The sequence below is a fragment of the Petaurus breviceps genome, unplaced genomic scaffold (genome assembly GCF_028583685.1).
Source record: "Petaurus breviceps papuanus isolate PSGF00001 unplaced genomic scaffold, PetGlider_PUasm1.0 126, whole genome shotgun sequence".
NCBI lineage: Eukaryota > Metazoa > Chordata > Mammalia > Diprotodontia > Petauridae > Petaurus > Petaurus breviceps.
Genome location: NW_027185655.1, coordinates 27,709,822 through 27,734,330, shown reverse-complemented (window position 1 = coordinate 27,734,330; position 24,509 = coordinate 27,709,822). Strand labels below are relative to the sequence as shown.

General features: G+C 35.8%; 1 protein-coding gene across 1 annotated transcript in view; it reads left to right on the top strand.

Annotated features, from left to right (window-relative positions):
- GRID2 (glutamate ionotropic receptor delta type subunit 2) overlaps window positions 1–24,509 on the top strand; it is a 919,201-nt gene that overhangs the window by 1,625 nt on the left and 893,067 nt on the right. The gene's annotated exons all lie outside the window — the stretch shown is intronic.

Below are 24,509 nucleotides of genomic sequence, written 5' to 3'. Positions count from 1 at the left end.
ATTAAAAGCAGGCCCTATCAATTGAGAAGATCAGGAAAGGTCTCAAATAGGAAATGACAACTGAGCTTACCAATGATTTCAGGAAGCAATGGTTATTAGGAAAAATAGATTAAACAAAGTGATATATTGGCAGACAGGAAGGAAATGGAATGCCATACATGGTAATATATAATCAATTCAGTTTATGTAGAATGTGTGGGGAAAGGTCATACAAATCATTCAGGAAAGGTTGATTGAAGCCAGATTGTGAAGGGCTTTTAATGGCAAATAAAGCAGTGACACATCTAGAAATGTATTTTAGATAAAAATTTGGCCCCTATTTGGAGGGTAGAATGGAGAGAAAACAAACTGGAGGAAAGGAAACCAATCAAGAAGTTATGTCAATAATTTAGGTGATTAGGGTTTGAACTAGAGTGTAGAAGGGCTTAAAAGTAGTGAGAAAGATTAATGACCCATGTTAGGGAGTTAGAATTGAGGAGACTTGGCAAGTGATTTGGTACCAGAATGAGTAAAGAAAGACAAAGTGTGGGAGGATGACTCATAGGTTGCAAACTTGATGACTAAAAAGATGGTGGTACCCTTGACAGAAATACGGCAGTATGGAAATATTATGTTTCCAATTTGGACATACTGTTTTTGAGATTCCTGTTAGGTATCTAGAAGAAGACATCAGTAGGGAATGAAGCTCAAGAGAACGAGGAAGGCTGGATATGTTTATCTGAAAGTCATTTGTACGATGGAGTTACCTTGACCTTTTCCTCTGAAACTAAGACAAAGAAGGAGAATATGGAATTTGAAGAAAAATGTGGGAAGAGTGGGGACATGACAATTGGTTTAATTTTCTCAGTTAAATATGAAGTGGGATCCTCTTTTAAGAGGGGGGCAAAGGGAGGATAGAGAAAAGAGTTTTGAAACAGATTGTATGGGAAGTACAATAAAGAGTCAATCTAGGAAGAAAATAATTGCTTTTAAGAAATGAAGGTAAAGTTAAGATTAGATTAGATGTATTTTTAGTTAGACTGAGTCACCAAAATTGTGTGCATTCCTTGAGCAAGTCCAACAGACTGTGGTTAGAAGATGAGAAACCGGGTTGAGTCGGGTAACTGAAGTCTGAGGTTTAGAAAAGAATGCCTAGGATAGATCAAAAGATTCTAAGGTAGGTTCTGTATTGTGAACTTGAAATGGTTTACTTCATAATTGTAAAGGAAGGAAAGTAAAGCCTGATCAGGATGATTAACTGGGAAAACAGGGAAAAGTAGAGTCGTTGCAAAAAAATCATTTTTGAAGGTTTGATCTAAGAGAAGCTAAAAAACAAAGCTTAATTAATCCTCTAGTCCTAATGTCAGTCTTGATCAAATAAGAATGAGTGTGGATTAAAAAAAAAGAAGTCCTAGTCAGTTTGTATTGTTTGAGCACAACAAAACTATTTGGAAGAAATAGTAACTAATGTCAAATGCAAAATTAACTTGTTTCCTTTTAGGAAGATTTAGACTACAAGGTCAGCTTGTGGCACAGTGAATAGAGAGCATGGGTCCTGTAGTCAGGAGGACCTGAGTTTAAATCCGGCCTCAGACTCTCGACACTTAACATCTTTGGGACCTTGGGCAAGTCACTTCCCCCCTCAAAAATAAAAAGATTTAAATTGTCATAATTGTCATTCTATTTAGTTCAGATTTGATCTTGCTGCACCTCTAGAGACAGGGATAAATCTTATGGGACATTGAGCAAATCACACATCTTTTCTAACTTTTAGATAAGCCATGTAGAGTTTTTCATTTACTTATAAAGAATGATGTCAGTCTAATTTGACACACTTGATTGTATCTTAATAATTAATTTTTATATCATATAGCTTATGTGTTCTAATGTAGGGAAGTGATAGATTATGAGTGGAGATTGGAATCTTCCAGAACCAGCCTTCTCTTCATACTGAGGCTAGATAGGCCTGGGAATCTACCACAGTACTTTTGGCATTTTTAATGAATAAGAATTAGAGAAGGGGATGTATTTTATGTCACCATTTTTTTTATTTAGCAAAAAATAAATGAACAAAAGTCTGTTTACTTTTCATAATCAACTCGGTCTTGTACAAAGTAGTAGAGAATGATTACATAAGAGGAATGAGCCAAAAAGTGGCATTGAAAGAACCAGGCACTAACAGATTGACAGAATTTTGGAAAGTAATGATTAGGAACCCCCGGTGGATTTTCAGCTGGTTTAAGCAAGTGGCATTTGTATTTGGCCTTAAATACTCAAAGGGTGGCATGGGATTTTGGCCATGAGACTGCTATTAAGCTTCATCAGTAATGCTTCAATCAAAAGTCTGTGCCACTCTCTTTTGTTTTAACTACGGAAGGAAATCTTGTGTTTTTTGTTATTTAATTTTCACATTACGAATGGGTAAAGGGAAAGTCACAAAGAGGCCTAAATGAATAAAATTTTCAATACAAAAATGATTGACTCATCAGTGTAATTCTGGAATGAGACAAATCTAGTTTTGAATTTAATTTGAAATTAGGATATATCAATAAGCATTAGTTATTGGTCCACAAAAACCAACATGATGTGTTTTATCCTGCATTCTTCTTTAAATTTGCTTCTGATCACATTTCTCCTGGACACTTTTTAAATTGGATATACTCCAAAACTAGTCAAGGAGTTTGCATGCTTTACAATCTAGACATATTTACCATGGGTAATACTTGTATTGGCCAGTGAAGATGTCATTATGTACCTAACTATTCTGACAACTCAAGTATAGTATCTAAGATTTTAGAGCTGAAAGAAATCTGAGTGATCTTTTAGTACATATACTCAGAAACATTTAGATATAGTTGAGTATTGTTTCCTTAAGCCTTTTTTTTTCTAAAATTGCTGTTAACATTTTAGAAAGAAAATGTAAAGGAAGATGATCTGAGCAATCTTGAGGTCTTTTTAAGTTTAAAAAATCATTTTTTTCTTCATTCTGATAATGAATTTGCTTTTGCTAAATAATTCAATTTATGAATATAAAAATTACTCTTCTGATAGCATTAAAATTATTTCCAGTAATATCCTTCTTTAATAAAAGAAAATTTGACTTTGGTATTTACAATAAACCTTGTTACCATGAAACTGGGCTGAACTCCAAAAAAAAAAAATCAAGGTATCCAAATATATTGTACTTTGAAGGAGGGCTGCGTCTCTTTACGTATCCATTTATCAATGTCTTAAGTTTTAAGTTCAACCACTAAGAATTTCATGTGACTTTTCTTTTGGCCATTAGGAATTAATTTTCCTTAGAAGAGTGATTGAGCACCATTTGTACAGGGCATCACACAGACTGCTGGGGCAGAACTGTATTGATGTGATGAAGTATTGATGAACCACTCTGCTTTTAAAATATCTTTCATGTTTTTAAAGTTCCCTTTAGGCCTCTATATCCATTTACTTAGAAGGTAACTTTATCCAAAGTAATTAATTATGATTAAGAACTCAGTAAAAAATCTGTTCTAATCTCAATAAAAGGCAGCTAGGTGGTAGAGTGAATGAGTGCTGGGGCCAGAGACAGGAAGACTCATCTGTGTGAGTTCAAATCTGACCCCAGACACTTATTAACTGTGTGACCCAGGGCAAGTCACTTAACCCTCTTTGCTTTAGTTCCTCATTTGTAAAATGAACTGGAGAAGGAAATGACAAAGTATTCCAATATCTTTGCCAATAAAACCCCAAGTGGAGTCGTGAAGAGTTAGATATGACTGAAAGGACTGAACAAAAAATGTAAATAAACAATGAAATTAAGAATCTTTGATATAATGGAAAAGTGGTGCAGTAGAAAAGACACCCCGTCTGGAATCAGAGGACATATTGTTGCATCCTGGCTATTATGGTCTCCTAAACTTGGGAGAGTCATTTAAGGACTCAAAGCATATGCCACTTGCATGAAAATCCTCTGCTTAGCTCTCTGTCTCTCTTTCCTTCCCAAATAAAGTCTTTGAAATACCATCTAAACTAGGTCTCACCCTCTTCTAAATCCTCTGCCATCCAGATTCTGACCTCGTCACTCAACTGAACTTCTTAAGTGACTAGTGAACTCAGTGCTATACCTGAAGTCAGGAAGTCCTGAGTTCAAATCCATCCTCAGACCTCTGTTTGCCTCAGTTTCCTCATCTGTAAAGTGGGAATAATTATAGCACCAACCTCACAGTGTTGTTGTGAAGATAAAATTTGATAATAATTTTGAAGTGCTTAGCAAAACTTAAGATGCTTTGTAAACTACTGCTACTACCAATACTACTACCACTATTACTGCTACTACTGCTGTTACTACTACTACTGTTACTACTATTACTATTACTACTACTGCTACTACTACTACCACTACTATTACTAATGCTAATACTATTTTCTAATTAGCAAATCTAATGGTCTTTCTCAGGCTACATTCTTTCAAACCTCTTTGGAGCATTGGACACTTCAGTATCTTCTCCTCCTGGATGCTCTCCTCTGTGGCTCTTTATAACATTGATCTTCCTTGATTCTCCTCCTCCTACATGTCTGACCACTCCTCAGTGTATTTTGACATCTTTTGATCTCATTGCTCCTAGGTTTCTCCCCACCCCCAGGCCTCTTATATTTTTTGGTTATACTGGCTCATTTGGTAATCTCCTAAAATCTGATTAATTCAGTTATCATCTCAGTCTGGATGATTCCCAGATCTATTTACTCCCTGTGCTTTAAAACTAAATCAGCAATTGCCTATTTTGACTAATTGTTCTATTGACATCTCACATTCAGTGTGCACAAAATAGCCCTCTTACCCCACCCCCAAATCTACCCCTTATTCAAACTTATTTATTACGGTCCAGGGCAGTGCTTGGTTTTTTTTTTTGAGACGCAAAATTTTAATAGAAATTTCATATTTATTTTCTTATATCCTTCACATGAACAAGCAAAAAAAAAAAGGCATTGCCTTCCTATCCCTCCCTTACCAACAAGGGCTCTGTTTCCATTCCTGACCCTTTTTTCCTGATAGATAAAAGAGTTTAGTTTGGGCACTGTTGTCCAAACCCTCATCCCCTTCAGTGCTGTGACATACTTAAAGTCATGGTTAACCTGACATAGCCCTTCTCTTCTTTCCTCTAATTCAAATATTTGGCTCCTGAGGATAAGCTAAAAGGTGAAGAACCAGAACTTGGGCCCACTTGGGGAAAGGAGGCAACTTAGAATCAAAAGTCAATATCCCAGGGTAGTCAATAGGAAGGTTGAGAATCCTTGCAGAGGGAGACTCTTGGGTCCCTATGCCCTTAACTCTACAGCTAAAGGGAACCCCCACAATTTCCCATCCCCAAGAAGACAATTGAGGCAGAAGGATCAGAGAGAGAGTAAATAAAGATGTTTGAAGGTTTGCGACCTTGATGACATCTTTGATTCCTCACTCATATTCACTATACACACACACACACACACGCACACACACACACACACACACACACACACACACCTAAAATTTAAAGATTCAGCAACTGATTGGATATATATATATATATATCCAATCAGTTGCTGAATCTCTAAATTTCTACTTTCACAACGTCTCTTCTACATGGCACCTTCTCTCTACTCTCACAGACAGAACCTTAGTTCATGGCCTTATCATATCTCACCTAGACTCTTGTAGTAGACTTCAAATTAATCTACTTCCCTAATGTCTCTTTTTACTTCAATCTATCATGAAAAAACTACCAAGCACACTTTTCTGAAGTGGAAATCTAACCATATCACTGCCCTTTGAACCCATTTCACTCTGGATTCTCCCTAAACTTATCAATTTTTCATTTCAGTCTATTCACAAGCAGGTCTTTTGGTATTTTTCCAATTTTCTTACACTTTGCTTCTTACTTATCCTTTTACATGATGTTCTATGGTCTATCTTTGTGCCTTTGCCTAGAATATGCCTCCTCTCCTCCATTTCTTAAAATCCCCAGATTCCTTCTCCAGAAGGGTCTTACTGGTCTCCTTGCTGCCAATGTCTTTTTTTCTACAGTTTTTTATTTATCCTGTATGTATCCATTGTCTCCCTCATTAGATGGTGATCTCTTCTCATTTTTTTTTATCTTTCTTTTATATCTTCAACACTTAACAGAGTTCCTGGCATACACTTAGCATTTATAAATGCTTCATGACTGATTATGATGGCTGTAATGAAATAAGTTTGGTCCCTGGCCTCTAAGAGTATATAATCTAGCAGAGGAAGGAGACAGTTGCACAGATATCTATAAAGCAAATTAGTGTATGCACTTAATCCCATAGGCCTAGAAAATCTTAAGTTTTATGGGTAAAAAAGAACAAAATAATATGGTACATTTCCATAAATTTAGATATGAAACAGCACTAAATTCAACTCTCCAATAATGTGGCTTAAACTCTTGATCTTCAACACTAACCAAATCTTACAAGCAATAAGGTTGTTATTGTTGTTGCTAAGTCACATCTGACTCTTCATGACCCCATTTGGGGTTTTCTTGGCCAAAATATTAGAGAGGTTTGCCATTTCCTTCTCTAGCTCATTTTATAGATGAGGAAACTGAGGCAAACAAGGTTATGTGACTTGACCAGGGTCACACAGTTATTAAGTGCCTGAAGTCAGATTTGAACTCGGTGAGATGAGACTTCCTGACTCCAAGCCTGGCATTCTATGCACTTTGCCCCCTAGATGTCCCACAGGTGGTCAGAGGGAAGTCCTTAAAGTACTAAGGGGGAAATAGGACTAATTGTGAAGATTACCCTATATCCATGAAAAATGAAAATAAAGCCTCGAACATAGTATCACCATAAGCAAAGAAACTAATGTTGCCCCTCACAATAACATGGCCTATAAAACTAAATTGTCAATGAAAAAAAGATAGATATCAAGCAAAAGTCATGAATTTGAATAATTTCTACTAAAGCAACTATGGATGAAGAGGGCATTTGTATGCAAATTTATGAAATATTGAATTAAACATTAAATAAAAAATTAAAGACAATAAATTTCATGTAACATGAAAAAATGGAGCAGAAAATTAAAAATTTACATGTCTCAAAGATATGATAATACTGTCTTTTTAGAGCTTTCACCTTGTCTATGGGACACTTGACAGAACAAAAAGAGAATGTTTATTTAAAAAAAAACTAAGGAAAAAAGAAAGATGAAAGGAAGCAATATAAAAGAAAGGACAGGGAAGGTAAAGAATTGATCCACATATGAATATATGACAAATAATGAGAGAGGGAAAATATGAGTATAGGTGAGGAGAGGGAGAATTTGGAAATGCATTAGACATAGAAGGAAAGAAACGAACTTTTATTAGGTGTCAGCTATATTCCAGGCCCTATGCTAAGCATATTCCAAATATTATCTGATTTGATGCTTAGAATAATCCTGGGAGGGGCGGCCAGGTAGCACAGTAAGAGCACTGACCCCAGAGTCAGGATGACCAGGGGATCAAATCCGGGCTCAGATACTTAGCACCACACCCAGAAATAACTGGCCGTGTAACCTTGAGCAAGTTACTTAACCCCAATTGCTTTAAAAAATAACAATAATCATCCTGGGAAGTAGGTAATACTATTATTTGCATTTTGCTGTTGAAAAAGGTTAGGCAAACAAATGTTATGTAACTTGTCTAGAGTCACACAACTAATATTTCTCTGGTGCTGGTTTTGAATTCATCTTCTTAATTTCCAGTGCTCCATTTGCTGAGTCACCTAGACAAACCTTGCTGTGTTTGTCCTTCGTTTTCGAAGAGGACCATGGCATCAGGGAGATGATGCCATGACTTGCAGTTGACTTTGAGTGAGGGAGAGCTGGGCAAGGTCACCAGCCTCACTTTGTCCTCCAGAGCCATCTGGGTCCAGTGACTTGAAATTCATTAGGGTGACTGGAGATGACCCAGGATGCAACGGGAGATCCTGGCCATTTTGGGCTAAGATCTTTTCAGGTACTCACTTAGAATGAGGTAATGCCCATTCAGTGATTAGGCCTTTTTAAGAAGTGAGTCAAGGGATGGCCACTTTAATTAGAAAAAAAATCAAACTTGGAGGGGAAGACCCTTAAGACTGTCACTCTGAAGCTAGCTGCATCTGGATGCTTAGTAAAGGAGGTTGCAAACCCACAGAGCCTGGCACATAGTAGGTGTTTTATAAATTTTTGTTGAATTGAATTCTATAAGTATTACTTTGCATTGGGCTCCTTGAAACAAAACAAGGAAATATTAGCTTCAAAATTTTTGGAGCAACAATGAAAAAGATGAAAGCAGGAAAGGGAATAAATTGAATCTGTTAGAAAGGAGTGCAATAGATGAATGTCATTTAGACTAAGAGATAGAATGTTAGAAGAGAAAAATAGGATTCTGGATTGCATATTTATCTCATCTGACAAAGAAAATGATAGAAAAGAAAGAGAAAATAACAATAAATGTAGAATTAAGGAATCTTGTCTTAGTAGAGAGTGACAGGGAGTTCTGTGTGAGAATGCTGAGGTGAGACTTTTGTGATCAAAACAAATAGTAGAGATCTAGAATTGATTATTAAAAAGAATGAACATGTATAATGTGTATCAGGTAGCTCAGTGTCCCAGGAAATGGGGAAGAGAGTGAGGAAGGGAAAGATAGGATTTGGAACTCAAAACTTTTTGTTTTAATTTAAAAATTGTTTTAACATGTAATTGGAGAAAAAATAAAATATCATTAAAAATAAGAGTAATTAATAGTATAACAAAATTTGATAGAGAGAAATTCAAAGTTTACAGTTATATCCAGGAATGAAAATGGACTAAATGTGTGTGCAAATGGAAGAGAATGGTAGAATGGAATTGAAAACAAGTAAATAAATTTCTTCTCATAAGAAAGGAGCTTAGAAAAGTTAAAGGATACATATAGAGTTAAAACAAGAGACAAGAAGGAAATATATTATCTGGCAGACAGTTGCCCAGAGGTACAAGTTGCAATTAACATTTCAGACAAGGTGACATTAAAACTATATACAATCAAGATCAAATGAGGAAATATTTTCCTCCCAAGCATCAGGGACAATAAAACAGTGTTATTATTAAATGCATGTGTACATATTTAATATATGTGTAGATTATTAGATACATATATATTTGCACCAAATAAGCATAGTGTTTGGCCTAGCACCTAAAATAAAAGCTAACTAAGATTTGCAACCCCATTTGGGGTTTTCCTGGGAAAGATACTGGAGTGGTATATGTAAAGCTAATGGAATAGGAAGATCTTCCCTGTCCATTAATAGGCCTATATGACCATGTGTCCCCTTTTCCCTTGCAACAGGAGCCATGTTCCCAGGCCTAAAGGTGCACAGGTATTTCAGTCATGGATGTCTTCCTGCTTTCATAACTGTGCTATATCCTGAGTCACGTAGAGCCCCTTGGGGGAGGAATTTGCCTAAGGAGGAGCTTGTTTAGGGGTAAGGCTTGCTTGTAGGAAGGCTGTCATACCTTTTGGTGCTAAGCACTGAATCATGGGAGTTGTGGTACCTGCTGGCTCTGAGCCTATTAGTTGAAAACTATATATATATATATTGTGTGTGGGGGCGGGGGGGGAGGTGGTTGGTGTTTTACTTTGAGGGCTTGTTCATGTAAAGGACCTTTTGATTCCCTGGACAGGATTCTGAGTAGACATTTGTTAAAAGCCCCAACTACTCATGCTGGTGCTCCCCCAGTCCAGTGGTGCATGTAGGTGATCATATTACTTTGTTCTTTCGTTGGAGCCCCATCTGTTGGAGTCTTTCTTGGATACTCACTTCTTTCTCTTATCTCTCCTTATCTGTCTGTTAATTAAAGTAAGATCATTAACCCTTTAAAGCTAAGTCTTTCCTTTAGAAAAGCAAATCAAAGATCCTGTGCTAGTCGTCGACCTTGTGTTCTAGTATAGTTACTAATAGTTTGCCATTTCCTTCTCCAGCTCATTTTATAGATGAGGAAACTGAGGCAAATAGGATAAGTGACTTGCCTAATGTCACACAGCTAGTAAGTGTCTGAGGCCAGGTTTGAACTCAGGAAAATGAATCTTCATAACTCTAGGCCCAGCCCTCTAGCCACTGCATCAACGAACTGCTTAGATATTTTAATGTTTACAAAAAACATTGTGTGTGTGTGTGTGTGTGTGTTATCCCCTAAGAATACCACAACTCTCATGTGATGTAGGTACCTCAGGTATTATTTTCACCATTATGCCCATTTAAAAGATGAAGAAACTCAAGTTGAGGGTGCTTCAGTAATTTGCCCATAAGTGACAGACCAAGATTCAAACCTATATCTTTCTGTCTGAAATTGCAGTCATGCTTTGGTGCTTTCCAAGGAATATACATGCTAATATGGAATATGCTATTGATATGGATGAGTAGACAGTAAACATAAGCAACATAAATACTTAGAGTTTCAGGACAGTAGTAATTCTTCAACCTCATGTAAGAGATATCATCTGAGCTGAAACTGAAGGAAGCTAGAAAGACAAAGTGGTAGAACATAATGTGGTATATTCTAGGGGGTGAGGAAACAGGTGCATCCTGGGAAAATAAATACACCTAGGAGACGGATTATTATATACAGGAAGCAGCAAATAGAGCATGGCCAGAACATAAAGGGAGGATGTGAGATGTCTGAAAAAATGGGCTGGAGTCAAATTGCTTGTTGTTAAACAAACATTGATCACTTAATGTTCTTGACCAGGGGAAGAGTATGGTCAGACTTATACATTTATTGACCACCAGTTTTAGTCATTTCCCAATCAATTAGTAATTGTTACCAGTTTGGCAAATAACTCAAGAAGGAACATTATCATTCAAAGAGGATAAGTAAATATTGTACTAAAATCTACAAGCAGAATACAAACCGTAGGATTGGCCATGTGACATTAGCATCTGGGAGCCCTTGGAGACTCTTACCTTGTTGGTAACACAGCAAAATGATTCCAGTGCATGAGGGCTTATTAAAATATTAGTTTCTCCTTAAAAATAAATGTTGATGGCAGGGAAATAACAGCTGCAACTGATGCAACAAGTGGCATTCAAAAGAGAAAAGTTCAAGAAAAATGCCGATGATGACACATAATAGATATGTGGAAATCATTACAAAGAGGAAATTTTTGTGAAAAGGAATCCTAGCTACTCAGTGATATTTTCAAACCCTGTAATCTGTGTAAGTGATAGAACCATGAGTCTAACTCCTTTATTTTATAGAAAATGAATAGGAGAGTAAGCATGAGCAGCTTTGTTCTTACTGTTGGGCTAGGAAGCAGAGAGTTAAATATCATCAGAGATAATCTCAAAAAGACAGAAGGTGAAGGAATCAAGCATTTATATCTAGCATTTATATGGCAGATACTATGAGAAAAGTGTGAGAAACACATGCCCTTGGGGTTTACAGGACCTCCCAGGTAGGGTTAGGGAGTTAGACCAGGACAAGCTTTTGCTGCCCATTGCTTCCCTTTTTTGGGGGGAAGTTCAGGAAGATCCACGTGATGTTCCCCATAAGACAAACCCCTTCTCACTGAAAGAATTCAGAAACAAAGTGTTTCCAGCAAGGAAGTGGGTGTGCTGCTCACTAGGGACACACCAAAGCATCAGTGAGGGTCTATAAATTCTGTCTGTCCTGGTAGACTTAGGGTTAGTTAAATTCCTCAAATTCCTTACTTCATTTCCATATATATATATATATATATATATATTCTACATTACCTCTACATATATAATCAAACTTCTCAAAGGTTTGTCAAATTCTTCATATTCTTCACTTTGTTTTGTTCTATATATTCTACATTCTCTTAACATATGTAGATTATATGTAGATGACAGAGATGTGGTAGTGAGGATACTTGAAACCTGACCAGGACCTGACCTCTTCTCTTCTAAGGTCAGAGCTGTGTGCCACACCCCCACCTTTCTAGTTTTTCTCTGACCATTGACATAGTTCCCAGAAGGCCAGGTTTTGGTAAAGTAAGATAAGTAAGACTTTTCCCACAGGTACTGATTATCTTCCAATAACTTGTGGGAGCAAAACAAGATTCCATTATATCCTCTTTTACAAAAACTTTATAAATTTTCATTGGGTCCCCAGAACCCCTTTGGGACATAGGTGCTATTATTATTCCCATTTTATAGATTAGGAAACGAAGTTAGACACAAGTCAAGTGACTTATCCAAAGTCACATAGCTAGTAACTGAGATTGGATTTTAATTCAGACCTTTTTAACTCTAGGCCTACTTTTCTATCCATTGTCTTATTAGGGCCTTACACTCAAAATTAGACAAAAGATAAAATCTAAGAATTTTCCATCAGTTTCTCACCAAAAATGAATGCTTTTAAGTATATATCCCCAAATATGTGCATATGTAGCAAAAATTAAATGCCCTCAAGTTCAACACACCATCAAAGGAAAGTATCTATCTAACAAATAGCTATCTAGGTTTTGTTTGAACACTTTCATTGATGGATAGAGCATTAATTTATGAGTTAAAACTTATTTCATTTGTGGTAGAAATTGTTAGAAGTTCTTACATATGTGGAACCTTACAGATAGTTAGGAGTTCTTAATATGACTTTATGTAGCTTTGGTCCTGGTTCCACTATCTGGCATTACACAGAACAAGCTATTATTCCCATTGCTAGATGACAGCCCTTGTAGTAAGAGTTTTCTTTCTTTTTGTTTGTAGCTTTGATCATTAAAGTTGCTTTCTTTCACCTCCAGGCAAATCACTAACTGTGTCTTTAACTGTTTCTCATATGAAATAATTATTAGATCTTTCATCATCTGGATATATTTCTTTCAGCATAATCTGTTTTATTGATGAAACTCTTCTATATTTTGCATACAATAACTCTTCAAATGAATTCTGATCAGAATGGAATATTGTTATATCAATTCTTCACTAGGTCTGGACCCACCTAAAATTATAGTCTAAAATATTCTGAACTTGTTTAGTTGTTACATTATACACCTGTTTCTATTTGGGGCCAACTAAAACTTCTAGTTAATTCAACTGTAAAATTGAAATTTGCCAAATCTGTATTGTGCCATTTTTTTTAGCATAAATCTAAACACAGGTTTACACCAATTTTATTTGTTTATTTATCCTTGTTTAAATTCCATTGTGCTAATTTGATATTATTTCATTGAGGAATTGATGGGGTGCTTGGGATCTGTTTGTAATATTAGTTTGTAACATCAGTCTGTAATATCAGTTTTTAACATCAGTTTGTAAAATCAATTTGTAAAACCAGTCTGTAAAATCACACTTTCCCCGCCCCAGCCTCAGAGCATGTACTCTGCCCCTTCCCCCTGCCAGCACTCTGCCCAGCAACAACTCATGAACTGTTTATCTCTGCTTGGAACAATAACAAGCTACACCTATGAATCCTTCACTAAACCATCTATAAACATTTTAGCTTAGGCAAATGTTATCTCCCCTTAGTAAAGTGGTCAGCTGCACCCATGAATCCTTCAATGCCCTATCTATAGGTTAACTCCTTAGGCAATTATCCACATACTGAGTCTCTGTTAGCTTTGTTTCCCAACATCCATCTTGTCAAACATGACACTGATGGGTGGCAGACTAGGCACTTCTCAGTCAGCCCTTGACCTCTAGCTGACTTAGTGACGTTTCAGGCAGGCCTAAAACCACACCTGCAGGTAGCCTTCCCCTTGAGCTATTTCCCAGTGAATTATGGGCAATATGACTGCACAGTTGACATTAAAAGTTCATGTTCCTTTAAGAACTGACCACTCCTTAACTCCTCCCTAATCCCACCCTTACTCACCTAGTTAGCATAATTGACGTCTGATTTATTGCCTAGGCTCCTTAAAACTATGCCCATGTCTTCTTTAAGTTTTCAGGCTCCCTAAGAACCCTTGCCCACTGTACAGCATAACAATAAACTTGTATGTCCCCTAAAGACCCTTGCCCCCTATAAAGCATAACAATAAATTTTTACAATCCTGACTCCAAGTCAACTTGGGCCTACTGAATTCTTTCCAGACTGAATTGCAGGCATTCTGGTCTTTGATAAGGATCAGAGTTCCTGTATAACCTATTGCCATCCCCCCATCAGAATTACTGAATCTTGATTCTGTTATATACTATATGAATTATCCCCTTGAAATTTGGAACTTTGTCACTTTAATAAGCATTTCTTTTGTCTGCATTCCAAATCATGATTAAAGGTAATAAATAAGACAGATCCAAAAAACAGTCATGTGGTATACCACCAGAGCCATCCCTTAGCAATGCTCTCCTATTATTTTTAATAACATCATTTTAAGGAATGAATCTTAACTACCTTAATATGATATTAAATAGCCCACATTTTCTATTTTTTCCATTAAGTTAATATGTGATACTCAGTCAAATGTCTTGCTAAAATCAAGAAAAATTTTCTATGGCATGACAATTTTTTTTCCTGATTCCTATTAATTATTCTCTCCCCTTATTTATCCTTCTAAATTCTCCAAAAGCATTTTATGTTGATTTGAAAAGGATCATATGTTCTTGAATCTTTCCATAGACCAACATTCTACTCATTTCAGTTTAGTAAACATTTCTTAAATGCCCACTATATACAAAGCATTATGCCAAGTTCTGGGAACAGAAACACAAATATGGTAAACAGGTCCAGCCTTCAAGTCATTTACATTCTTATGGAGGCTTCAGTATATAAACAGATATGCAAATACAAATTAAATATTAGGTCCTTTGACAAAGGAGAAAGCACTAACAAACAGGAAGACCTGGAAAATCCTCACAGAGAAAATGGAACCTGAGTTACGTAGTATTGACCTGAAAGTTTGGTTAGAAGAGGCAAAGAGGCTAGGTGATATATAAATTCATACTATTTATTCCCTTAAAGTTAGAAGACATGTTTATGGAGCCAGAAATTTAATTCTGACTGACTGATAAAAGAATGACAAACCTTATATATGTTTTAGAGCAATCCTAACTGATGCTGTCTTGTTTAACCATAGCATGAAAAAGAAATTTTCTCAATTGAATAGATTAAAAATACAATAAGAGAGCTGACAAAGCACCAATTGAAAATACAACGCAGGATATCTGTATTTCCTTTATCATTAACATGACATAACTGGTTATATGTCCATAAGATATTAAAAAATATCCCATTATTTAGGATGGTGTGTTGGGTTAAAAGACCTCATCGTTAATGGGCATAAACAGAGGAACATGCTCTTACACAGCTTGGCCTTATAGTTGTTGACACAAAAAGAGTCCTTCTCTGGATTTACTCAAAGAATAAAACACTTATATTATGCAAGAGCATTGCAAAGCATTATGGTAGATTAAGCTCACAGTGGGGCACAATGCTTCTCCTGATTGGCCAATCCAGGTTTTAGGACTTTTTCAGATCTTGGGGGTTCAAAGTGGTTTGGGGAGTAGTCTACAGAAGAAAGCTCAAAATTCTAAGAGTTAGAGGTGAGGGATAGAGTATCCACAAAGCATCACATAAAAGTTCCTTGGTCTATGGATTCTGGAATTCAGCTCATTGTTCTTTTTGAACAATCAAACATTTAGTTTTCTGGCAGTCCTAAGTTTTCTATGGTTCACAGTTTACAAAGACCATTTTTAGATCACCCGAAAGTTCTTTTCATTCTTTAGTACAAAACTGATCTATGTATGTGGACTTGAATTCATTCAGTCCTCAAATAGGCTACTATTAACTCTTTACTTCTGATGAGCTATAAACTCCATGATTAATATTAGGCCATCTACTTCCAATTAAATTGTTATCCTATTTTTTTGAAAGGATGCCAGACAAACATCAAATGAATAATTTTAAAATCGCTAGGTCATAGGTTGAAATGTACTTTTTTCTTGACTTTTTCATTTGCCAGAAACCTCAATTAATTGATACCACTTGTGTTTATTTCTGGCAAAGTGCAAATATTGATATAAATTTGTGAAACATCAATATTTCTTGTTTTTATAGAAATGGATTCCATACATTAATGGAGTTTTATGTGAATTAAATCTATCAAAAGCATAAGAGCTAATATTTATATACTGCTTTATGGTTTACATTACATAATAAAAAGTCATTTATAAAGAGTTAATGTTGACAAATTGCTTTTTTTAAGCAACAAAGAAATAGAGATTAAGTATTAGTATGTCCCTTTTATAAATGGGGAAACTGTGACCTAGCAAAGTTAATTGATTTATTTACTTGTAGGGATACAGTTAGTAGATGTTCAATTTAATAAATACATTGCTTGTCTGTTATGCTAAAAATATAAAGATAAAATGAAACATTTACTTCTCTCAAGGAGCTTACTTTCTATTGAGAGGATATGTCTAATACACACATAAGTATAATTAAATGGATTTTGGCTGAGGGAAGGAAGATCACTAACTCCTAGAGGAACAAGAAAGGTATCCTATAGAAAGTGGCACCAGGGCTTATCCAGCCCCCAGATCATTCAATTGTGGAGTTGAATCTTGCCAAAGCTGTCTAGTGCTACATCCTTTTGAACTTAGAAACAGATTTATAGCAGTTTTTGTTTGTTTATCCTTCTTAAATTTCATGTTGCTGGTTTGGGATAATTTTATTGAGAAAATTGTGAATCTTACATAGAAGGAAAGTGGGAATTTTAAAATATGGAGGAGAGAAGGGAGGACATCCCATGTTCTGTGCAAAGGCTCATGCCAAAGTAGCATGTTACTGGGATATAGCAGGTGGTGTATAAGGATTACCATATAGGGCAGATTGAGTTTGTGAGAAGGTATCATGTGATATATCTGAAAAAATAGATTGTACTATCAGATTGTACAAGATTTTAAACATATGCATAGAAGCTTGGATTTTGTTCTAGATGTAGTAGGGCATTAATATACTTTTGGGAGTAGATGAATATGTTAGTACTGAAATTTAAGTATTTATTTAAATTTTGAATATTTGAGTATCTAATGCATACAAGTTATGGTAGGTGCTATGCAGAATATAAAAATGACTGATAAAGTATTTGGAGGTATTTAATCATGTTAGTAATTCTTTCCCCCAAAAAAAATCTGAGGTAAACTGATTATCATGAGTGTGGAAGCTGAATGATGAAAAGTCATGATTCAGTGGTCTCAGTGACTGATGTTCTGGTAATTTATTGGAGCAACCTGGAGATTACTTGACATCTTCTTGGCACAACACATGGCATATTGTAAACACTTAACCAGTGTTTGTTGACTGACTCTCTGATTAAAAGAGAAAATCTTATGAAATCCATATGAATTTTTATTCCACTTCACCTTGCTGTAATTTTAATCTACATTCATAAAAAGGATGCATTTATTTTAATTGATTGCTAATGTTTATAATTCCTCTACACCTGTTCCCAACTATCTGACAAACCATACATTTTGCAAGACAACCTCTAGACAGTCTTGTTATTTGCTACTCATTTGACCACCCTCCAGATTTCATTACTCCAAAGCTCCTCAGTATGAACCTTATCAATTCAGACTTATTTTTGAGCTCTTTTCTTTATATTAATAAATATTATATCAAGGAGGTCCCCTCCAGCTACAGGTCTATGATCTTAGCCAAGAAGCAACTATGCATTATCTTCAGCTTTTTCAAGAGTTTCCCAATTTTTAAAATAAAAGTGAATTTGGTACAAAACTTCGAGTTCATTCTGTAACTAGGGTGACAAAAACATTTTTGGAGTTATAGATCTGAAAATGAGTTCTGAGGAGTCTTCTGGCAATAATGGTGTTTGCCTTGTAATTGGTCAAGTAGTCAGAAAAAAGAAACTTCCAAAGGAGAAATAACTTGAGAAGCAGGGAAAAGGCAACAAAAATTCCAAGTTATTATTTACAAATAATTATCTATTCCTATACCTATCCATTTTTTAAAGATCATATTTGATTGTAATAATCAGATTCAGAATTATTGCTTCAGCATTTTCAGGAGAATTTCAGTACGATTTGAGTGACACTTGACTATTAGATAAAGAACATTATACCTCATGGGGATAATAATTAGAGTCAGTAGCAATATGAATGATAGTTATAGTTTGAATACCCTCTTTGTTCTCATAAGATGATGATCTTACTTTAACACGAGTTGAATTCTAAAAATGATCTGTTAGAATATATCCATATTATATGCATATAGAACATATGCATACATTGGCATATGATGAAAACTATTTTAGCCATTTAAATGGCTATGGAACATGTTGTCAACTTGTTATCACAGAATATCAAAATTATACTGAATTTAGGTGTAGCACCTATCTGTAGCCCCTGTCTCAATGGGGTTCCCCTAGAGAAGACTTGGACAGCACACTTTAGCAATTTTATGAGTCTCCTTCCACTTCAATAGCCTGTAGCTCATTAATCCTACTGATATAGAATTACTGAATTTATGAATTAGTAGGAAGGATATAATCAGTTCAAAGCAAAGTCATTTAAATGAAATAACATGAATAAGTAGCAATAAATCATTTCTTCACATACCTGATAACCTTCTCCCATGAATAAACAAATAGCACATAGGCCAAGTGAACACACACAGGAAACACATGTTAGCGGGGTCCAAAACTGGAGAAACAACATAGGAAATATGTATGTGAGGCAATATGGGACATGGAGGAACACACATCAAATTTTTGTGTAGGTTTATTCTAGTGATGTTATCATCATTCCATCCCCTCTATATCTGCTCAATGTTGCTTGACACATATTTCCAGCAGATACTTATTTTTACTGGATTATATATCATCCAGAGTATGTAAAGATGAAACTGGAAGAAGATCAAGAAACAGATAAAAAGGGAAAAGATCTTTAAAGATTTCTATAACAGATTTTCCATTTTCAATGATGCTGGGACCATCACATATGGCTCTAACATCATGATTATGAATGTACTACATGAAGATGAAGAAGTAGAAAAGATAATAAAGAAAACTGAGACTGAAAGAACAGTCTGTCCAGTGGATATAGACAAGATCTGTGCTGGAATTCACCAAATTTGGTATCAATGAAGGACTTGTTCCTGGGGTATTCGGAGAAGAAGAGAACACTAAAGGTTTTGAAAACAGACCTTATTGCCAAAAAAAAAAAAAAACAGTTATCAGGAGGCCCATCTTTTTTTCAGCATCAGTTTACTAGGCATGCTGGATGTGGTTCTAGGGCATCAGATATACACTTCATTATTGTCAACATCAGGGGTGGGAAACCTGGGGCCTCAAGGTCACATGTGGCCTCAAGGCTTCCAGTTCCCTACACCTGACCAACATATATAATTACTTCCTCCTATTTTTACAAAAAAAAAAAAATATAGGGGTGGCTAGGTGGTGCAATGAATAGAGCACAAGCCCTGGATTCAGGAGGACCTTAGTTCAAATCCACTACTAGGTCTGTAACCCAAAGAGATCATAAAAAGGGAAAATGACCTAAGTGTATAATAATATTTATAACAGCTCTCTTTGTGGCAGCAACGAACTGAAAATTTAGGGAATATGTATCAAATGGGGAATGACTGAACAGGATAGAGCACAGTAATAAGAAATGACAAGTGGATTTCAGAAAAAAAATGAAAAGACTTATATAAACTGATGCAAAATGAAGTAAGCAGAACCAGGAGAGCATTATACATAGTAACAGCAAGATTGTGCAATGATCAGTTATGATTGTCTTAGTTCTTCTCAGCAATAGCATGACCCAAGACAATTCCTAGAGATTCATGATGGAAAATGTTATTCACATCCAGAGAAAGAACTGATGGAATCTGAATGCAGATCTAAGCCTACTATTTTGACTTTATTTGATTTTGGCATAGTTCCAAATTGTTCTCCAGAATCATTGGATCAGTTCATAACTCCACCAACAGTGCATTGGCATCCCAGTTTTTCTACATACTGTCCAATATTTATCATTTTTCATTTCTGTCATATTAGAAAATCTGATAGGTGTGGGTTAATAGCTCAGAGTTGTTTTAATTTGCATTTCTCTAGAAAATAATGATTGAGAGAATAAAATTATAAGTTTAAAATAAGGTACCAACTTGCCCTCATAGAAAGGGAGATCATTCACATAGTGTATTCCCATACCAAAGAAATTGCAGGTCCAGTTCCTATCTTTATGTATATAGATATTGATATACTACATTAACATAAATATGAAGGTACAGGGAAATGTCTTTCCATATGCACATGTGAACATACAAATATATTTCTATATGTGTGTAAATATGTTAGGCACTGTCGTGTACAGTAAGGGGGTTCCAGAACTTACCAGGAAGAAAACAAGGGATTAGATAATAATTATTATTTATTCATTTTAGAAATCAAGTCTATTTATGAGGACCCCACATTTCTGTATGAAACAAGAACCTATATTTTTAAAAAAATCAATAATCTTTCAATAAAATTATATTATTCCAGCATAGGAATCATAGTCCCCAAAACACTACAGATGAAAATTGAGGTTTATAATTAGGCTGTAACAAATTACCAAAATAGAATTATTTGTCTAGAAATATGAATATAAAGGTTGTCAGGTATATCTGGGAAAGCAGGTAGGGAATTCAGATGGCAAGAGCAAGTGCTGACTTACTGACAGTACAGGTGCTCTCTGGGTTTTCACACAGTGTTAAATGATTATCAAGAGATGTTTGAAGGCAGAGGTATGGTAATCATGGTATTGGTAAGCATGATCACTAGCAGGTGAACTAAAAGAAATGAGGTAAATCCAGAAGGTTAAACATACATCAAACTATATTAAAGTATTATTTTTTATATGCCTTTAAGTATGAGCCTGGAGCTGTGAATCCAGAGCTGCCATTCTAAATAATGCTTCTCTCAGAAAGAGTATAGGACTTGGGGCGGCCAGGTAGCACAGAGAGTAAGAGCACTGGGCACAGTGTTGGGATGACCTGGGGATCAAATATGGGCTCAGACACTTAGCACCCACCCAGAAACACCTGGCCGTGTAACTTTGAGCAAGTTACTTAACCCCAATTGCTTAAAAAAAAAAATAAAAGAGTATTGGACTTGGTTTCAGGAGACCTGGAATTCATATTATTTACTAGCTAAATGTGATATTGACTAACGTTTTTGCCTCTTGGGCCCTCAGTTTCCTTATGTGTAATTTCAACCATTGGATGACATAATGTCAAAGTCTCTCTCTCTCTCTCTCTCTCTCTCTCTCTGTCTGTCTGTCTGTCTCTTTCTCATTCTTTCTCTCTCTCTGTCTGTCTCTGTCTCTCTGTCTCTCTGTGTCTCTCTCTGTCTCTCTCTCTCTCTACCCCTTCTCCCTCTCTTCCTCTCCTCTCCTTCCATCTCTTAAATCTTACAAGTGTAATTGTGCTAGAAGCATGCAAGTTTATTTATGTTTTCAATTAACCAACCCTATGGGAAGTCAAACCATTCATACTGTGATGCCATTACCCAAGTATTACTATATACTTAAAATGAATTGCTGGCTGTGATGTTTGAGTCAATGACAATATCATGTTCCTGAGGGACATCCTATAGAAACTGAAAAGATGTCTTAGGTGTTTATGGTGACTGTAGTGATATTAATTTATCAGATAATATTATCCTGCTTATAATAAGAGCATGAGGAATTATAGAGTTTTAAGTAACATGGTATTTTATAGAAAGTCATATTTTGAATGCCCAAATTTTAACAATATCGTTACCAAAATAATAGGTAGTATTCATATATCATTTTAAGGTTTGCCAAGTAATTAACAAGCATAATCTCATTGTTGTTGTTGTTACTGGAACTCTAGCTGCTATCATTATCGCCATTGTATAAATGATAAAGGGGCAGCTAGGTGACACACTAGATGAAGTAAAGGGTTTGGAGTCAGGAATACTCATTATCCTAAGTTCAAATCTGGCCTCAGACACTTACTAGTTGTATGACCCTGGGTCAGTCAATTAACCCCATTTGTCTCAGTTTCATCATCTGTAAAATGAATTGGAGAAAGCAAAGACAAACCACTCCAGTACCTTTGCAGAGGAAACTCCAAATGGAGTCATAGATTTGCACATGACTGAACAATAACAACAGACAAGGAAACCGAAGCCCAGAAAGGTTAAATAATTCATCCAGGATCACACAGCTAGTAAAGATTTAAGACTGAGTTTGAATTCAAGTCTTCCTGACATCACAGCTAACACACTATCTCCTGTACCAAGCTAACTGCTTAATAGATCTCTGATTCCATCAGTGTGCTCATACCTGCCACTGGGGTAGAATTCAGGGTTTCCATGCTGGCAATCTTGTGAAATTCCCTTCTGTATTCTCCCATAAATTTTCTCCAGGGAGTTCACTCATTGTCTTGGGAACCTATAAATATTCATGATATATAGGTATGAGGTTCTGGGATAGACAAAATTAATCTGTATTAGAGCCAGTACAGTTAGCATATGGTTTAAGAAAAGTCGTGGAGGATATGATTCTATTGGAAAACAAGAAATAATGGAAAATAATTTCTAAGCCAAATTAGGAGACTCTTTTTTTTCCTCTGTCTGAACTCATTAACTTAAAGATGCAATATTCTATCACTTAAGAAATATATTTAAGGGGTGGTCAGGTGGCACAGTGAGTAAGAGCACCAGCCTGTAATGGAAATGCAAATTTAAAGATCTTCCCTGCCCCTAGGCTAAAGTGCACCTGGAGCCTGGGGTGGGAGGCTTCTTTTTCAGTAGATACTTTTTGATTGGCCAGTGGGTCCAGAAGGTTGTTACATTCTCTGAGCCAGGAGAAGGCTATATAAGCCCTGATTTGAGGCTTTGTTTTGGGGCTCACTTTGACAAGTGTTCTGTGATTTGATCAGATGGGACTCTGGGAAGCCATTGTTGAGAGCCCTCTGGCTTTGAAAAACCCAGATGTTGATTTGGTATGGATGTAATGGTTGGACAGTTTGGAAATCTGTCTACTTGATCTGTTTCTCTGTCTTGATAATTCCGTCTGTATACTCTGAAGTTTGGGGTGCTGATCTTTTTCCCCTGAACTAGGTAAATGATACATATTTGACTGATTAAAGTAAGCTTGTTAACCCATTTTGAGTTGCTTTCCTTTAACAAAGCAGATTCAAGAACCTGTGTTGGCAGCCACCCTAGGGATGCTGGGGTGCTTGCTCTTGCACAGCCCCAGACTTGGGAAGACCTGGGATTGAATCCGGGCTCTGATACGTAGCACCATACCCAGAAATAACTGGCTGTGTAACCTTGAGCAAGTTACTTAACCCCAATTGCTTAAAAAAAAAAGAAATATATTTAGATCAAAATTCTATTCTAGGGGACAAGAGCCTTTAGGGACAACATGGTCTGACCACAAGGTTGAGATGTTTTATTTTGTTTGTTTGTTTGTTTTTTAACTTGCTGAGCATCAAGGCTTCATTGGGAGTCAAAGTGGGCTTCTAAGAATCTATATTTTCCTGTTCTTTCCTACTTTTTTGAAACGTTTCCAAAATGCATCCTTCTGCCTTGATCTCTACAAAGTATTCCTGAGGTGGAATTTCAAAGTTCAGTTATTAAGACAAAGGACAAATCACTATCATTTGTTGTAAAATGATTTGTTTCTTCAAATGATCCAATAAAATATATATGTATTTATGTATCTGTGTATATTTATATATATATATACATATATATATGCACAGAAGTACATATAGACAATTATTTTATGTTAATATCAAATAATATATTTCAGACTTTTGCAGCACCTGAACTTGTTGATTTTTCCATGTAAATATGGAATGCATAATGGAATTCTCCTACAGTAATCCCATTCCACTTCTCAGTAACTCTGTTTGATTTTTCCCTTATAACCAAGACATAAAATATGTCCTACAACTTCTACATGTAGCTCCTAGATCTGACATCTTAAAATAAGCAGAATAGTCTCTTCTTCCATGTGACAGTCTTTCAGATACTGAACACTTCATTGTCACACTAAAACTTTTATTATCCATTCTAATCAAGCGTCAATTAATTGGCATAATTTTCATAAGAAATGATCTTTAATCCTTTCACTATTTTGCTTACTCTCCTCTGGATGATTCAGATCATCAATAACAATTCTCTCAATATGGAATGTCAATGGGTTCCTTTGTTTTGTTGGTGATTGATCCTAGGAAATTCATCCTCATATCACATTAGCACTTTGCAGCTGCCATGAATAGAAAAAAAAGAAGGGGAACAGTCTTGTTGATTTTGGGGAACATTGTAGAGAGATTTTAACTACTCCAAATTTTTGCCTGTTTTTTTTTAACCTACTCTCTTAATTTTATCTCCTTACATCAAATCATACAATATCATGGAATATAAAAATTTTTAGATAATTAAGTGAGGGTCACCCAAAAGGCAGTGAAGAAGTATGAGGTGGGCATGAGTGCAACATGTAATCAGTGAAGATTCATATGGGAGAAGTAGGATGAAAGATGTGATAAAGAAATACATGAAAAGCTGTCATGTAAAACAGTTTACACATGCCTCATTCATCTTTGTACTCCC